The 13,333-nt window shown below is 49.2% G+C and overlaps 10 non-coding genes across 10 annotated transcripts; 5 read left to right on the plus strand and 5 right to left on the minus strand.

Moving 5' to 3' along the window:
* The first annotated feature begins 1,114 nt into the window (after window positions 1-1,114).
* Window positions 1,115-1,186, plus strand: TRNAW-CCA (transfer RNA tryptophan (anticodon CCA)). Its single transcript has one exon. It is a non-coding gene; the product is annotated as a tRNA-Trp (tRNA).
* A 666-nt stretch (window positions 1,187-1,852) lies between these two features.
* TRNAW-CCA (transfer RNA tryptophan (anticodon CCA)) lies at window positions 1,853-1,924 on the plus strand. Its single transcript has one exon. It is a non-coding gene; the product is annotated as a tRNA-Trp (tRNA).
* Window positions 1,925-2,864: 940 nt separating this feature from the next.
* Window positions 2,865-2,936, plus strand: TRNAW-CCA (transfer RNA tryptophan (anticodon CCA)). The gene has a single exon. It is a non-coding gene; the product is annotated as a tRNA-Trp (tRNA).
* An 864-nt stretch (window positions 2,937-3,800) lies between these two features.
* On the plus strand, window positions 3,801-3,872 carry TRNAW-CCA (transfer RNA tryptophan (anticodon CCA)). The gene has a single exon. It is a non-coding gene; the product is annotated as a tRNA-Trp (tRNA).
* An 886-nt stretch (window positions 3,873-4,758) lies between these two features.
* TRNAW-CCA (transfer RNA tryptophan (anticodon CCA)) lies at window positions 4,759-4,830 on the plus strand. Its single transcript has one exon. It is a non-coding gene; the product is annotated as a tRNA-Trp (tRNA).
* Window positions 4,831-8,721: 3,891 nt separating this feature from the next.
* On the minus strand, window positions 8,722-8,793 carry TRNAW-CCA (transfer RNA tryptophan (anticodon CCA)). Its single transcript has one exon. It is a non-coding gene; the product is annotated as a tRNA-Trp (tRNA).
* Window positions 8,794-9,676: 883 nt separating this feature from the next.
* TRNAW-CCA (transfer RNA tryptophan (anticodon CCA)) lies at window positions 9,677-9,748 on the minus strand. Its single transcript has one exon. It is a non-coding gene; the product is annotated as a tRNA-Trp (tRNA).
* A 663-nt stretch (window positions 9,749-10,411) lies between these two features.
* On the minus strand, window positions 10,412-10,483 carry TRNAW-CCA (transfer RNA tryptophan (anticodon CCA)). Its single transcript has one exon. It is a non-coding gene; the product is annotated as a tRNA-Trp (tRNA).
* Window positions 10,484-12,230: 1,747 nt separating this feature from the next.
* Window positions 12,231-12,302, minus strand: TRNAW-CCA (transfer RNA tryptophan (anticodon CCA)). The gene has a single exon. It is a non-coding gene; the product is annotated as a tRNA-Trp (tRNA).
* A 941-nt stretch (window positions 12,303-13,243) lies between these two features.
* TRNAW-CCA (transfer RNA tryptophan (anticodon CCA)) lies at window positions 13,244-13,315 on the minus strand. The gene has a single exon. It is a non-coding gene; the product is annotated as a tRNA-Trp (tRNA).
* Between the last annotated feature and the right edge of the window lie 18 nt (window positions 13,316-13,333).

Here is a 13,333-nt window from a genome sequence, read left to right on the forward strand (position 1 = left end):
GAACAATCAATTAAGAACTGAAATGGTTTATCAAATCTTTCCAATGATTGCTAAGATAGAATCCATCTTCTCGGTTGAAATTGTCTCTGTGCTTGTATATGTGGATAGCCTCATGAACGAATCTCTCATGGAAGCCAGATGGCTTACAAAGAACCTCTGTCTTGGAAAAGTCAATGGCATGTGAGCCTACTGAATTAGAACAATGATCTGCTATGGCCGAGGTGTTGGTCCTACCGTGTTTAAGGTCTGCATTGTGTTCACGAATGCGGTCCGAGACATGGCGTTTGGTTTCTCCAATGTAACTACTACCACAGAGGCAACTTAGTTTGTAGACACCAGGGTATTGTATGTCCGGAATCACATCTTTTACAGACGGAACCAGATCACGGATTTTATGTAATGTGTTGAAACGGACCTGGATCTTGTGTTTATTCAAGATTTTGGAGATCTTTTTTGTGATCCCTGCAATGTAGGGTAAAGTGATGGTTTTGAAAGGCTCCTCAAGAGGGTTCTTCTTCATGGTTTGAGTGATAGCTTTGCGGATTGTATAGTCGGAGTAACCATTAGCCCTAAGAGCTTGGTGTACGTGCTTGAGTTCACTGCTTATGTGTTCCTGGTCGGATATGCATTGGGCTCTATGATACAGAGTCTTGATGAGAGAATTCTTCTGTGATGGATGGTGGTGGGAATCCGGTTTCAGATAAGCATCCGTATGGGTAGCTTTCCAGTAGACAGAGTGGCTCATTGAACCATCAGGTCTCTTTTTAATTAGGACATCCAAAAAAGGGATCTTGCCATCTATTTCGACTTCCATGGTAAATCTGATGGCTGGGTGTATGGAATTGATGTGGTCGAAGAATTGGTCTAGAGCAGGCCGGCCATGTGGCCAGATGACAAAAGTGTCATCCACGTACCTCTTCCATAAGGTTGGGCGCAGAGTGGCAGTCTGGATGGCGTCAGTCTCAAATTTCTCCATGAAAATGTTAGCTATAACTGGAGAAAGGGGGGAGCCCATTGGGGTGCCCTCAGTTTGTTTGTAGAAAGTTCCATTCCAAGTGAAGTATGTATCCACCTTGTTTATATGTAGCGCATCAAGCCCCTACACGATAGAGGGGACCTCGTGGCGCAACGGTAGTGCGTCTGACTCCAGATCAGAAGGTTGCGTGTTCAAATCACGTCGAGGTCAGGATTTGGCTTAAACGTTTTTTGACATTCGCCTCCCTGCTTGTCTCCTGTTGCTTCTGCCATGGATATTTTGCCAGTGAACTTCAGGAAAATGAATATATTTCATGAATCATGTATTTTTTTATTGACACTGAAGGGAAGGAATGGTCATCATGGTGAAAGTTTCGTAACGAATTCACCAATTGTCATGCGCAGACGTTCAAACCGCACGGCGGCAGCCCTAAGTCGCCACGTGGTACGTTTGCCCTCGTTTCTCAGTTCAAGGTTGGGTTCTGATTACTCATTCATTTGCCAAGCCACTCAGTAACTCACCCACCGACTTACCCATTCAAACCCACACTCACTTATCCGCCCACCTACTCACTCATTCACCCACTCACCCACCCAACCAGTCATTCACCCATACAATCACCCACTCATTCACCCGCACACCCCCTCACTAGCCCACAAACTCACCCACGCACCCATCCAGTCACTCATCCACTCAATCACCTTGGCACCCATCCAGTCATTCATCCACTCAATCACTCACCCACTCACTCAACTAGGCTCACTGGGTTTGGTCGACAGTTGAAAAGTTGGCAACTGCAGGCATTGCGCAATCAACAATCAATATTCACCGTGCTGTGTATATTTTTAGCGCGTCCAGACCCTGCGTTATGGAGAGGACCTCGTGGCGCAACGGTAGCGCGTCTGACTCCAGATCAGAAGGTTGCGTGTTCAAATCACGTCGAGGTCAATCAGTGGCATTTTTTACATTCACCTGTTTGTCACACTTCTGTTGCAACTGTGACGGATGCCGTTCCAGTGAACTTCAGCACAATCGAAATCGATATTTACGTCATTATCTTTGTTTTGAACGTGAGAAACGGCCGTCGATCCCGGTAAAATTTTCGTAACGAACGCACCGACTGACAAAGTGTGAATGCCCACACTTTGTCCCACCGTACTCAATCTGATGAGACTGGATCATCAATGACCCAGACTGCTTTACTCTGAACTCTACCAAATGCAGCGAGGTCGGAGCTGGTTGCTCCACCCCAGATGTGACAACAGGATTCCAGCTCAGGTCGGAATTTGTGCTTCGTGTGTATATATACATCAACCCAAGCCTCCGGTAAACCACGTGGCTTCTCTCCCTGCCCACTGTGACAACAGACTTCGCTCCTGCTCCTCCTCCGTGCAGCAGCAGCAGCAGTGTCGAGGCGCTGCTGTCTCGTCTCATTAGACACCTCCACTCATTCTCCATCCTTCTGCTCTCATTCCCCACCCGTTCTCCTCTCACTTTCCTCTCCCATTCCTTGTCTTGTATCCATTCATCACATCCTTGATTCTACCCCCCCCCCCCCCCTTCCAATGGTTGCGACAGGCATACAAAATTACAAGGGGTAGCGACCGTTGTTCTAAATTAAATGCCACTCTGTTCAGAGCCGTACATTTGCTCGTGGTTAAAAAAAGGATATTATCGGACGGTTGGAAAGTAAACACTTTGGTATTTCGTCAGCATCTCATCTGTCCCAAAATAAAGTTCCGCGTCAAACTCTTTGGTTCTATTGGGTAAAGTCACGTAGGTGAAAATAAAACAACAACAAATCTAGAATTCCGCGTCAAACTTGGCTCCATTTCTTTGTCGGGCGATAATCAACATCCCTCGTGCTGTGTGCAGCGAAAGTCGTGGGGACCTCGTGGCGCAACGGTAGCGCGTCTGACTCCAGATCAGAAGGTTGCGTGTTCAAATCACGTCGAGGTCAATCAGCGGCATTTTTTACATTCACCTGTCTGTCACGCTTCTGTTGCAACTGTCACGGATGCCGTGCCAGTGAACTTCAGCACAATCGAAATCGATATTTACGTCATTATCTTTGTTTTGAAAGTGAGGAAACGGCCGTCGATTCCGGTGAAATTGTTGTAACGAACGCACCGACTGACAAAGTGTGAACGCCCACACTTTGTCCCACCGTACTCAATCTGATGAGACTGGATCATCGATTACCCAGACTGCTTTACTCTGAACTCTACCAAATGCAGCGAGGTCGGAGCTGGTTGCTCCATCCCAGATGTGACAACAGGATTCCAGCTCAGGTCGGAATTTGTGCTTCGTGAGTATATATACATCAACCCAAGCCTCCGGTAAACCACGTGGCTTCTCTCCCTGCCCACTGTGACAACAGACTCCGCTCCTGCTCCTCCTCCGTGCAGCAGCAGCAGCAGTGTCGAGGCGCTGCTGTCTCGTCTCATTAGACACCTCCACTCATTCTCCATCCTTCTGCTCTCATTCCCCACCCGTTCTCCTCTCACTTTCCTCTCCCATTCCTTGTCTTGTATCCATTCATCACATCCTTGATTCTACCCCCCCCCCCTTCCAATGGTTGCGACAGGCATACAAAATTACAAGGGGTAGCGACCGTTGTTCTAAATTAAAAGCCACTCTGTTCAGAGCCGTACATTTGCTCGTGGTTAAAAAAGGATATCATCGGACGGTTGTAAAGTAAACACTTTGGTATTTCGTCAGCATCTCATCTGTCCCAAAATAAAGTTCCGCGTCAAACTTGGCTCCATGTCTTTGTCGGGCGATAATCAACATCCCTCGTGCTGTGTGCGGTGAAAGTCGTGGGGACCTCGTGTCGCAACGGTAGCGCGTCTGACTCCACATCAGAAGGTTGCGTGTTCAAATCACGTCGAGGTCAGGAACTACCATCAGTATTTTGTGACATTCGCTTCCCTGCTTCTCGCCTGTTGCTTCTGCCATGGATACTTTGCCAGTGAACTTCAGGAAAATAAACATATTTTAATGATCATGTTTTTTTTAATCGACACTGAAAGGAAGGAATGGTCATCAGTTCTGGTGAAAATTTCGTAACGAATACACCAATTGTCACGCGCAGACGTTGAAACCGCACGGCGGCAGCCCTAAGTCGCCACGTGGTACGTTTGCCCTCGTTTCTCAGTTCAAGGTTGGGTTCTGTTTACTCATTCATTTGCCAAGCCACTCAGTAACTCACCCACCGACTTACCCATTCACACCCACACTCAATTATCCACCCACCTACTCACTCACTATCTGACCCACCCACTCACACATTCACCATTTTATCTACTAATTCACCCACGCATATACTGATTAATTTGCCAAGTCACTCAGTAACTCACTCACCCACTGACTTACCAACTAACCCGCTTACTCATCCACTCCCTAATTCAGCCACCCAGTGACTCGGTCACGAACCTTGGCTGACTGAAAAATGTGTCCGGGTTTGGTGACCAGTGGAAAAGGTTGCAACCCATCGACTCGTTCACTCACCCACCCATTCACGCATTCACTCATTAATGATTTGATCTCTTTGCCAAATCACTCACCCACCAACTCACCCACCAATCCAGTAATTCACCCACTCACCTACCCCCTCACTCACCCACTCACACGTTCACTCACCTTCTCACTCACATAGACTGACTGGGTTTGGCCGAAAGTGAAAAAGTCGGCGATGTCGGCATCGCCCGATTGCGCAATCAACAGTCGATATCCACCTTGTTGTTTATATTTAGCACGTCAAGCCCCTACACTATAGAGGGGACCTCGTGGCGCAATGGTAGCGCGTCTGACTCCAGATCAGAAGGTTGCGTGTTCAAATCACGTCGAGGTCAGGAATCGTCATAAGTGTTTTTGACATTATTGGAAACCTCATTTGGCAGTAACAAAATATGATAATTGGTTTCTTACCCTTTTATCTGGCAACAAAACTGACACCTTTTTGACAAGGAGTCATGTTTACATTGACCACAATACCTGCGGTCGGAACGCAAACAAAAAACACATCTCTGATAATGTATGAAAGAAAGCTGTCTCGGGTGTGGACCAATCAATTTCAAGGACAGTGCCAAATACATTATCAGAGTTGTTGTGTTTTGTTTGCGTTCCGACCGCAGGTATTGTGGCCAATGTAAACATGACTCCTTGTCAAAAATGCGTCAGTTTTGTTGCCAGATAAAAGGGTAAAAAAACAACTATCATATTTTTGACATTCCCGTCCCTGCACCTCTCCTGTTGCATTCTCCCATGGATACTTCAAGAAATGTGATATATATATATAATTATTTGCCGTGGTTTTTTTATCGACTCCGCAGGGAAGGAATTGTCGTCAGTTCTGGTGCAAATCTCGTGACGAATGTGTTCGGGAGACTGCCCCCCGTCTCCCCGATCTCCCGTGACCCACCGTCCTCCTGCTCTCGCCCCCCTTAGCTGCTGCTCCTCGGGGCACGACTTAACTAGCTGCACTGACCAACTCGCAGATACGCCGCGGTGCCCTTCTCGTGCACGCCAACCACGAGCCGCGCAACGGCGAGAGTGCCCCCGCGTACAGAACACGCGGGGGCACCACAACCCACGGGCTCACAAGTCAACGCGCACGCGCGGGCAAAATATTGCGCTCGTGCGCAAACACAAGACACCACGCAACGCACAGGCTCACCACACCACGCACCACCCCTCCCTCCCCGTACTCACAGAGACAACACGACACGGTTTAATGTCTACTGGTGGTTTCTTCTCTATTTAACTAGAATGATTCTACTCGTGTTAGTGCGGGTCAGCAGGGCAGGCCTGTCCTATCTCCCGGCTGTTTAGGGCTCAATTTGCCTAGTCACTCCCTACTCACCCCTCTACGGGATTTTCTCCTCGGACTTACCTCTCCACTCTGTACTTACGCTCCGACCTCGAGGTGTAGGAAGCAGCGGAAAGGCGAGGCTGCACGTGGCTTTGGCTGGGAAACTGGACCCGGCTGCTCTCTGACCCGTCTCTCAGACGTTCGAGTAGCAGTGGGGATGACGACTCCTCGATCCCTCTCTCCAGTTGACCCCCGGCGCAAAAAGGACCGCCAGCTTCCCGAATCCGTCCCTTTTTATGCTTCAACTTCAAAGCCTACGTGCCGCCGTCCTGCTGGCCCCTTATCCAATCGGCAGCCTCGGATTTCCCGCCCCTGGCCAATCGGATTATCCCCCCTCTCCGACGCCCCGCCTTCCCATTATTTAACCGATGTGTGCCAGTTTGTGGTGGTCGTGTGCCAGTTTGTGGTGGTCGCGCTCCAGTTTGTGGTGATCGCGCTCCAGTTTGTGGTGATCGTGTGCCAGGTTGTGGTGATCGTGTGCCAGTTTGTGGTGATCGTGCTCCAGTTTGTGGTGATCATGCTCCAGTTTGTGGTGATCGCACTCCAGTTTGTGGTGATCGTGTGCCAGTTTGTGGTGATCATGCTTCAGTTTGTGGTGATCGCACTCCAGTTTGTGGTGATCATGCTCCAGTTTGTGGTGATCGTGCTCCAGTTTGTGGTGATCGTGCTCCAGTTTGTGGTGATCATGCTCCAGTTTGTGGTGATCACGCTCCAGTTTGTGGTGATCGTGTGCCAGTTTGTGGTGATCATGCTCCAGTTTGTGGTGATCATGCTCCAGTTTGTGGTGATCGCGCTCCAGTTTGTGGTGATCGTGTGCCAGTTTGTGGTGATCATGCTCCAGTTTGTGTTGATTGTGTGCCAGTTTGTGGTGATCGCACTCCAGTTTGTGGTGATCATGCTCCAGTTTGTGGTGATCGTGATTGTGGTGATCGCACACATCGTTTACAGACCTTAAAGGTCAATCTGCGCCACCCCGCCCACTGCCTGCCTGCCGTTGCGTGTGCCTTGGGCATTTCCTCACTGCGGTTCTCAGTGAGTTCGCCGTGGCCGTACAATTTTAAGTTAATCCACGGACGCCGCAGCGTCATTCGGCCTGCGAGGGGCTCTGCCAATTCCCTGGCCCTGAGAAACCGTGGAGCACCCCCACGAGGGGGTCCCTCGGGTAAAAACTTAGGGGCAGGTGACCCCCCCACGAGGCCCTACGTGAGTGCATGTGCGTGTTTATGTGTTGGGGGTGGGGGAGAAAGCGCTGTGACGCTTTCACCACCACCCGCCGAGGGCGGCGGCCCCCGTTCAAGGTCGATTCCTGTTCACTCATTCATTAGCTAAGCCACTCCCTCGCTAACTCACCCACGCACTCACACACGCACCCTTTCATCCACTAATTCACCCACTCATTTACTGATAAATTTGCCAAGTCACTCAGTAACTCACTCACCCACTGACTTGCCCACTAACCCGCTTACTCATCCACTCCCTAATTCAGCCACCCAGTGACTCGGTCCATAACGTTGGCTGACTGAAAAAAGTGTTGATAATCGCCAAGGAGCGTTTCTCTCGGTTCGACACGGACCCGGAATTGACGCCTGTCGACAGGAAGGAGGAAGAGGAAGCTGGAGAAGGAGCGGAGTCTGTTTTCACAGTGGGCGGGGAGAGGGATTCAGAGTGGGTGTGGCCACACAGAAGCAACGTGAATTACAGACGGCGTGGGGTGATGGAAATGAATAGATACACTGCCTCGTTCCACTGGATAGAGTACAGAGTAAAGCCAGCAGTGTAATTGATGATCCAGCCCTCTCTGATTTAAGTACGCTGAAGTAAAGTGTGGGTACTCTCACCTCTTCCAAGATGTATATGATGTGTGGAAGAGTATGCCATGCGGTTTGAGAGTGCCAATCGCTGCGTTTCTTTAGGCGAATTCCACCGACTGCTTCCTGATGTTCAGATTCGATAAACCATTGCAATGGAACATATTTTGATTGTCCTGAAATTCACGAGCATGGTGACCGTGGCATTCGCGGCAGAAGAGGCGAAAGTAAAATTGATCAAACAAGACGTTCTGACACCTCAACGTGATTTGAACACGCACCCTTCTGATGTGGAGTCAGACGCGCTATCGTTGCGCCACGAGGTCCCCACGACGTTCATTGCACACAGCACGGGGGATGTTGATTATCGCCCGACAAAGACCTCTCTCTCTCTCTGTGAGACATGGAGCCAAGACAGAGGTGAGAAAGAATGGGGAATGAGAGGCGAAGGATGGAGAAGTAGCTGAGAAGATGGGGGGAGGGGGGAGGGAGAGGAGGATCGTGGGGAAGAGGCTGCAAGGGCAGCGCCTCGACTCTGCTGTTGCTGCGGCACGGAGGAGGAGGAGCGGAGTCTGTTTTCACAGTGGGTGGGGAGAGCGGTTCAGAGTGGGGGTGGCCACACAGAAGCCACGTGGTTTACAGAAGACGTGGGGTGACTTCTATGAATAGATGTACAAAGCACGAATTCTGACCTAAGCTGGAAACTTGGTTTGAAATCTGGGGGTGAAGCACCCAATTACTGCCTCGCTGCACTGGACAGAGTTCAGAGGAAAGCTGTCAGGGTAAATGATGATCCAGCCGTCTCTGATTCAGTACGAAAGTGTGGGTACTCTCACCTCTTTTAAGATGGATATGCTGTGTGGAGGAGTAGGCCGTGCGGTTTGGGAGTTTGCGCGTACCAATCGCTGCATTCTTTAGCCGAATTCCACCGACTGCTTCCTGACCTTCAGATCCGATAAACCATTGTCATGGAACACATTTTGATTGTCCTGAAATTCACGTGCATGGCCACGGTGGCAGTAGTGGTCGAAGAGGCGAATGTTAAACAGCAAAAAAACACTGTGTGACCTCGACGTGATTTGAACACGCAACCTTCTGATCTGGAGTCAGACGCGCTACCGTTGCGCCACGAGGTCCCCACGACTTTCACTGCACACAGCACGAGGGATGTTGATTATCACCCGACAAAGACCTCTCTCTCTCTCTGTTAGACTTGGAGCCAAATTTGACGCGAAACTTTATTTTGGGACAGATGAGATGCTGACGAAATTCCAAAGTGTTTACTTTCCAACCGTCCGATGATATCCTTTTTTTAACCACGAGCAAATGCACGGCTCTGAACAGAGCGGCATTTAATTTAGAACAACGGTCGCTACCCCTTGTTATTTTGTATGCCTGTCGCAACCATTGGAAGGGGGGGGGGGGTAGAATCAAGGATGTGATGAATGGATACAAGACAAGGAATGGGAGAGGAAAGTGAGAGGAGAACGGGTGGGGAATGAGAGCAGAAGGATGGAGAATGAGTGGAGGTGTCTAATGAGACGAGACAGCAGCGCCTCGACACTGCTGCTGCTGCACGGAGGAGGAGCAGGAGCGGAGTCTGTTGTCACAGTGGGCAGGGAGAGAAGCCACGTGGTTTACCGGAGGTTTGGGTTGATGTATATATACACACGAAGCACAAATTCCGACCTAAGCTGGAATCCTGTTGTGACATCTGGGATGGAGCAACCAGCCCCGACCTCGCTGCATTTGGTAGAGTTCAGAGTAAAGCAGTCTGGGTCATTGATGATCCAGTCTCATCAGATTGAGTACGGTGGGACAAAGTGTGGGCATTCACACTTTGTCAGTCGGTGCGTTCGTTACGAAAATTTTACCGGGATCGACGGCCGTTTCTCACGTTCAAAACAAAGATAATGACGTAAATATCGATTTCGATTGTGCTGAAGTTCACTGGCACGGCATCCGTGACAGTTGCAACAGAAGCGTGACAGACAGGTGAATGTAAAAAATGCCACTGATTGACCTCGACGTGATTTGAACACGCAACCTTCTGATCTGGAGTCAGACGCGCTACCGTTGCGCCACGAGGTCCTCTGCATAACGCACGGTCTGGACGCGCTAAATATACACACAGCACGGTGAATATTGATTATTGATTGCGCAATGCCTGCAGTTGCCAACTTTTCAACTGTCGACCAAACCCAGTGAGCCTAGGTGAGTGAGTGGGTGAGTGATTGAGTGGATGAATGACTGGATGGGTGCCAAGGTGATTGAGTGGATGAGTGACTAGATGGGTGCGTGGGTGAGTTTGTGGGTTAGTGAGGGGGTGTGCGGGTGAATGAGTGGGTGATTGTATGGGTGAATGACTGGTTGGGTGGGTGAGTGGGTGAATGAGTGAGTAGGTGGGCGGATAAATGAGTGTGGGTTTGAATGGGTAAGTCGGTGGGTGAGTTACTGAGTGGCTTGGCAAATGAATGAGTAATCAGAACCCAACCTTGAACTGAGAAACGAGGGCAAGTCGTGGCGACTTAGGACTGCCGCCGTGCTGTTTGAAGGTCTGCGCGTGACAATTGGTGACTTCGTTACGAAAATTTCACCAGAACTGATGATCATTCCTTCCCTTCAGTGTCAATTAAAAATAAATGATGAATAAAATATATTCATTTTCCTGAAGTTCACTGGCAAAGTATTCATGGCAGAAGCAACAGGAGACAAGCAGGGAGGCGAATGTCAAAAAACGTTTAAGCCAAATCCTGACCTCGACGTGATTTGAACACGCAACCTTCTGATCTGGAGTCAGACGCGCTACCGTTGCGCCACGAGGTCCCCTCTATAATGTAGGGGCCTTACGCGCTAAATATAAACAACAAGGTGGATATCGACTATTAATTGCGCAATCGGGCGATGCCGACAAGCGCCAACTTTTCCACGAACGGCCAAACCCAGTCAGCGTATGTGAGTGAGAAGGTGGGTGGACGTGTGAGTGAGTGAGTGGGTGAGTGGGTGGGTGAGTGAGTGGGTGGGTGAGTGAGTGGGTGAATGGGTGATTGAGTGGGTGAATTACTGGATGGGTGGGTGAGTTGTTGGGTGAGTGATTTGGCAAAGAGATCAAATAATTATGGAGTGAATGCGTGAGTGGGTGGGTGAGTGAACGAGTCGAGGGGTTGCAACCTTTTCCACTGGTCACCAAACCCGGACACATTTTTCAGTCAGCCAAGGTTCGTGACCGAGTCACTGGGTGGCTGAATTAGGGAGAGGATGAGTAAGCGGGTTAGTTGGTAAGTCAGTGCGTGAGTGAGTTACTGAGTGACTTGGCAAATTAATCAGTATATGCTTGGGTGAATGAGTAGATAAAATGGTGAATGTGTGAGTGGGTGGGTCAGTTAGTGAGTGAGTAGGTGGGCGGATAAGTGAGTGTGGGTGTGAATGGGTAAGTCTGTGGGTGGGTGGGTGAGTTACTAAGTGGCTTGGCAAATGAATGAGTAAACAGAACCCAACCTTGAACTGAGAAACGAGGGCAAACTTAAAACGCTGCGACTTAGGACTGCCGCCGTGCGGTTTGAACGTCTGCGCGTGACAATTGGTGTATTCGTTACGAAACTTTCACCAGAAATGATGACCATTCCTTCCTTTCAGTATCGATTAAAAAAACAATCATTAAAATATGTTAATTTTCCTGAAGTTCACTGGCAAAGTATTCATGGCAGAAGCAACAGGAGAGAAGCAGGGAGGCGAATGTCAACTATTGATTGCACAATCGGGCGATGTCGACAATAGCCTACTTTTCCACTATCGGCCAAACCCAGTCAGCATATGTGAGTGAGGTGGGTGGACGTGTGAGTGGGTGAGTGAGTTGGTGGGTGAGTGTGTGATTGAGTGGGTGAATTACTAGATGGGTGGGCGAGTGGGTGGGTGAGTGATTTGGCAAACAGATCAAATAATTAATGAGTGAATGAGTGAGTGGGTGAGTGAACGAGTCGATGGGTTGCCACCTTTTCCACTGGTCACCAAACCCGGACACATTTTTCAGTCAGCCAATATTCATGACCGAGTCACTGGGTGGCTGAATTAGGGAGTGGATGAGTAAGCGGGTCAGTTGGTAAGTCAGTGGGTGAGTGAGTGAGTTACTGAGTGACTTGGCAAATTAATCAGTATATGCGTGGGTGAATTAGTAGATAAAATGGTGAATGTGTGAGTGGGTGGGTGAGTTAGTGAGTGAGTAGGTGGGCGGATAAGTGAGTGTGGGTGTGAATGGGTAAGTCTGTGGGTGGGTGAGTTACTGAGTGGCTTGGCAAATGAATGAGTAAACAGAACCCAACCTTGAACTGAGAAACGAGGGCAAACGTACCACGCTGCGACTTAGGGCTGCTGCCGTGCGGTTTGAACGTCTGCGCGTGACAATTGGTGAATTCGTTACGAAACTTTCACCAGAACTGATGACCATTCCTTCCTTTCAGTGTCGATTAAAAAAAAACATTATCATTCAAATATATTCATTTTCCTGAAGTTCACTGGCAAAGTATCCATGGCAGAAGCAAGGAGGCGAATGTCACAAAATACTTATGGCAGTTCCTGACCTCGACGTGATTTGAACACGCAACCTTCTGATCTGGAGTCAGACGCGCTACCGTTGCGCCACGAGGTCCCCTCTAAAATATAGGGGCCTGACGCGCTAGATATAAACAACAAGGCGGATATCGACTGTTGATTGCGCAATCAGGCGATGCCGACAACCGCCAACCTTTCCACTATCGGCCAAACCCAGTCAGCCTATGTGAGGGAGAAGGTGGGTGGACGTGTGAGTGGCTGAGTGAGTTGGTGGGTGTGTGATTGATTGGGTGAATTACTGGATGGGTGGATAAGTGGGTGGCTGAATGAGTGGGTGAATGACTGGATGGGTAGGTGAGTTGTTGGGTGAGTGATTTGGCAAAGACATCAAGTAATTAATGAGTGAATGCGTGTGTAGGTGGGTGAGTGAATGAGTGGAGGGGTTGCAACCCTTTCCACTGGTCACCAAACCCGGACACATTTTTCAGTCAGCCAAGGTTCGTGACCGAGTCACTGGGTGGCTGAATTAGGGAGTGGATGAGTCAGCGGGTTAGTTGGTAAGTCAGTGGGTGAGTGAGTTACTGAGTGACTTGGCAAATTAATCAGTATATGCGTGGGTGAATGAGTAGATAAAATGGTGTGTGAGTGGGTGGGCCAGATAGTGAGTGAGTAGTTGGGCGGATAAGTGAGTGGGGTATTGAATGGGTAAGTCTGTGGGTGGGTGAGTTCCTGAGTGGCTTGGCAATTGAATGAGTAAACAGAACCCAACCTTGAACTGAGAAACGAGGGCAAACGTACCACGTGGCGAATGAGGGCTGCCGCCGTGCGGTTTGAACGTCTGCGCGTGACAATTGGTGAATTCGTTACGAAACTTTCACCAGAATTGATGACCATTCCTTCCTTTCAGTATCGATTAAAAAAAACATAATCATTAAAATATATATTCATTTTCCTGAAGTTCACATGGCAACGTATTCATGGCAGAAGGAACAGGAGAGAAGCAGGGAGGCGAATGTCAAAAATACTTATGGTAGTTCCTGACCTCGACGTGATTTGAACACGCAACCTTCTGATCTGGAGTCAGACGCGCTACCGTTGCACCACGAGGTCCCCTCTATAGTATAAGGG

Source organism: Petromyzon marinus, chromosome 48 (assembly GCF_048934315.1).
Source record: "Petromyzon marinus isolate PM22_M1 ecotype Great Lakes invasive population chromosome 48, UKy_Petmar_22M1.pri1.0, whole genome shotgun sequence".
NCBI lineage: Eukaryota > Metazoa > Chordata > Hyperoartia > Petromyzontiformes > Petromyzontidae > Petromyzon > Petromyzon marinus.